A 4,026-nucleotide genomic window follows, 5' to 3' on the forward strand; every position below is an offset into this window, starting at 1 on the left:
GGGTGTGGGGAAGGAGGACCCAGGCGCGGTGCTCTGTGTATAAACAGTGCGTTTATTTACAGTGTGTGGAAACAACAACAATAAATTCCCGTGCTTTCCCCAGACTCCCGTGTCGTGTCTTCTCCCAGTGTTTGTGCTCTCCGCTCCCGTGTCTCAGCACTCCTCGTGCTGGCTGCGATCTGGCGCTCCACACTTCTCCTGGGGACACAATAGAAGCAGCCGTCAGGACACATAAAACCGCGGGCATACACATACACTAACTAGGCTGAACTGGATGACTGACGTGGAGTCTCACGCTCCAAGACTCTCTTAAGTAGCTCCCCCGACGAGGCCTGATCAGCAGCAGGTGCGTGGCTTCGGGTGTGGCCAGTCCACCAGCAGGGCCACACCCACCAGGCCTGAAGGCGCCCGCAAACCGGCGCTCGCAGAAACACATACACATCCGCAAACAGGGAGAGGAGGGACAGCAACACCAAATACACATAAGATAACCAGTCCATAACTGCTCAGGGATCCTGGGTTGCTCAGACCCAGAACCCTGACAGTACCCCCCCTCTAAGGGTCGGCACCCGACAACCCCAAAACAAAAACAAAACCACAACCAACCCAGGGCCTGTGGCGGGGGGTCCAGGACGGAGGGCCAGAACCAAAACAAGCAAAAACAACAAACCCTCCCAGGTCACAGTCCCAAAGTCAGACCGCGCATCCCGCAGCGGCGCAAAAAAAAAGAACAACGCCACAAAACAGTCTCAGGCGGCCTACCTCGGGTCCCGTGATGGCAGTAGGACGCTTCAGGCGGCCGACCTCGAGTCCTGTGGGGGCAGCGTTGCAGCTCCGGCGGGCGGCCATGGGTCCGGCAGCAGCGGCAAAACGGTCCCGAAGGCCTGCCACTGATCCAGTGGCGGCGAAACTGCAGCTCCGGTGGCTTGCCACGCGTCCAGAGGTGGCGGCGCCGTACATCCGGCGGCCTGCCACAGGTCCGGCAGTAGCGGTGAAGCGGTTCCGGTGGCCTGCCCTGGATCCAGTGGCGGCGGCGCTGCTCCGGTGAGCAACAGTGAGGAGTGGCACATGGCCTATGAAGCACTGGTCGCTGACGTGGACGCGCTGGACTAGACGTGGGCGGCGTGGAGGGCCCGGTAGACGTGGAGGTCCCTCCGGCACACTGACCTCCAGTTCTGGCTGAGCGGGTCCCTCCGGACCTCTGAGCTCCTTCGGTGGCAGCGCGGGCTCCACAGGCTCGCTGAGCTCCTCCCGCTCGTCGCTCTCCTGCTCGCCGCTCTCCTGCTCGCCGCTCTCCTGCTCGCCGCTCTCCTGCTCGCCGAGCTCCTCCGGCTGCGGCGCGGGCTCCTCCGGCTCGCCGAGCTCCTCTGCTGGCAACGCCGGTTGCTCCAGCTCGTTGAGGTCCTCCAGCAGCGGCGCTGGCTCCTCCGGCAGCGGCGCTGGCTCCACCGGCTCACCGAGCTGCAGCGGTGCTGGCTCCTCAGCTGGTGGCTCGCTGAGCTCCTCCGGCTCCTGCTCGCCGAGCTGCTCCTCGGCCGGCGGCGCGAGCTCATTCGGGCGGCCGAGCTCCTGCTCGGGCAGTGCGAGCTCCTCTGGCTCGCCGAGCTCCTGCTCGGGCAGTGCGAGCTCCTCCGGCTCGCCGAGCTCCTGCTCAGGCAGGGCAGGTCCGGGTGGCGACGTAGCAGCCGGTGAAGAAGATGGCAGAAGGGTGACTGCAGGCGGATGAGATGACGGCGGTGCCACAGCTGCAGATGGTGAAGCAGCGAGTGGTGTGGAGACCTCTGACTGAGGTGATGTTACCTGCGCTGTCGGCTCGTCCACTACAGACACAAACACAGATGGTGAGGGAAATGGAAAATTGTCCGTACTACTCACCACAGCCGACTCTTGAGATGTCCGTGGATTAGGCTGCAGTGAGGAACGCCGGCGGCGCAAACGTCATTTCCGCGTAGACGTTGGGGCCGGCGTCTCAGGCTGTGAATCCACCAGCGGTCCGGGCCGGTGAGCAGCCTGAGGAGGAGAGTGGAGGTGGAGGGCGGAAAGCAGGAAGTCCAGGACAACTGGATTGAGGGAGTCCACCAGCCAGGGGAATTTAACAAGTGTCTCCTGCAGCCGCCTCTCCACGGCGTGACGCAAAGCTTCCGCGGGCTTCTCCCACCACAACTCGCATAGGTGGAAAACCTTGTCCATCACCTCCCTCCTGAGCCTCTCCTCAGAGACCGCTGGGTCCATGCTTGGCGGGTTCATTCTGTCACGGTATGGCATAGCAAACCGTGGGGGGTGTGGGGAAGGAGGACCCAGGCGCGGTGCTCTGTGTATAAACAGTGCGTTTATTTACAGTGTGTGGAAACAACAACAATAAATTCCCGTGCTTTCCCCAGACTCCTGTGTCGTGTCTTCTCCCAGTGTTTGTGCTCTCCGCTCCCGTGTCTCAGCACTCCTCGTGCTGGCTGCGATCTGGCGCTCCACACTTCTCCTGGGGACACAATAGAAGCAGCCGTCAGGACACATAAAACCGCGGGCATACACATACACTAACTAGGCTGAATGGTAAATGGTAAATGGACTGATTCTTATATAGCGCTTTTCTACTCTCCCGGAGTACTCAAAGCGTTCTATACAACATGCCACATTCACCCAGTCACACCCATTCTCACAAGCACTTTATCTATACTTAGTGCTTTTTTCTAACTACATTCACACACATTCATACTCCGATGGACGCATCGGAGAGCAACTTGGGGTTAGTATCTTGCCCAAGGATACTTGGCATGCAGACTGGAGGAGCCTGGGATCGAACCTCCAACCTTCCGATCAGTAGGTGACCTGCTCTACCTCCTGAGCTACAGCCACCCACCCACTGAACTGGATGACTGACGTGGAGTCTCACGCAATGATCCCGCGTCGGTGGGAGCTCCAAGACTTTCTTAAGTAGCTCCCCCGACGAGGCCTGATCAGCAGCAGGTGCGTGGCTTCGGGTGTCCAGTCCCCTAGTGGGGCCACACCCACCAGGCCTGAAGGCGCCCGCAAACCGGCGCTCGCAGAAACACATACACATCCGCAAACAGGGAGAGGAGGGACAGCAACACCAAATACACATAAGATAACCAGTCCATAACTGCTCAGGGATCCTGGGTTGCTCAGACCCAGAACCCTGACAAAAATAGACATTTACAGAAAATACAAACAACACATGTCAACATCACATGATTTTTTATTCATATTTATTTTTCAGTGAAGATGAAAACCAACTGTGGCTTGAGTCACTGAATTTACACCAAGCACTGCAGATATATTTAGAGACTTCTGCGTTTTATAAATAGTGAAAAAATGCTTTGTGTTGTCAATAGAGACACATTAAACAGACTTTGCTCGATGACAATAAGTGCAGTTAAATCAGTACAAAAGGTGTGGAGCCCTTCCTTCAGAACGTGTCTGCATAGGTTCTCAGTCATCCAGGTCATGGTAGTCTAAGAAGCAACCACACCTTCCCTGCAGAACATTTTGCAAAGTGAAATTTGTTTATTGTCCCATCAACAGTTTACCTACAGAATCTTCTTTGCAGGAGTGCGGTACAAATATCTTTACTATGAGGAAGTGACGCAGAAAATACAACCTTTCCCTCTCTGTGACAATGAAAACGAGCTTGTTAATTTCAAACGCTCATCATTATAACGGCCATAATGAATATAAATAACAGCAAAGAAAAAAAGTACCAGTAGACTTTTTTTGAGATTGTATCAGTGAGCACAGCAGCTTCTGCAGGGCACCGTCCAGAGCAGCAACACATGGAAATCACATGAAATCTCCATTTTTTCACCTTCTTCTTCCTCTAACAATATCCTCAGTCTCCTGCTGTTTCTTCTGTGGAGGCAAATCCATCCTGTGTTTCCTTCAAAGCATCATTTCCACTTCAAAGAGGTGAAAATGTGTCAGATGAAGTTCCCTCTTTAAAAGTGATGATGAAACTGTGGCACTTGGACACAACAAGAATTTCTCGGACTAGTGACTGAACTGTGATCCAAA

General features: G+C 55.5%; 1 pseudogene; it reads right to left on the reverse strand.

Moving 5' to 3' along the window:
* Positions 1-679: 679 nt before the first annotated feature.
* Positions 680-2,265, reverse strand: LOC148095939 (uncharacterized; annotated as a pseudogene).
* Between the last annotated feature and the right edge of the window lie 1,761 nt (positions 2,266-4,026).

The sequence above is a fragment of the Neolamprologus brichardi genome, unplaced genomic scaffold (assembly GCF_056152115.1).
Source record: "Neolamprologus brichardi isolate AB-2024 unplaced genomic scaffold, ASM5615211v1 NODE_ptg000032l+_length_1147064_cov_1, whole genome shotgun sequence".
Taxonomy (NCBI): Eukaryota; Metazoa; Chordata; class Actinopteri; order Cichliformes; family Cichlidae; genus Neolamprologus; species Neolamprologus brichardi.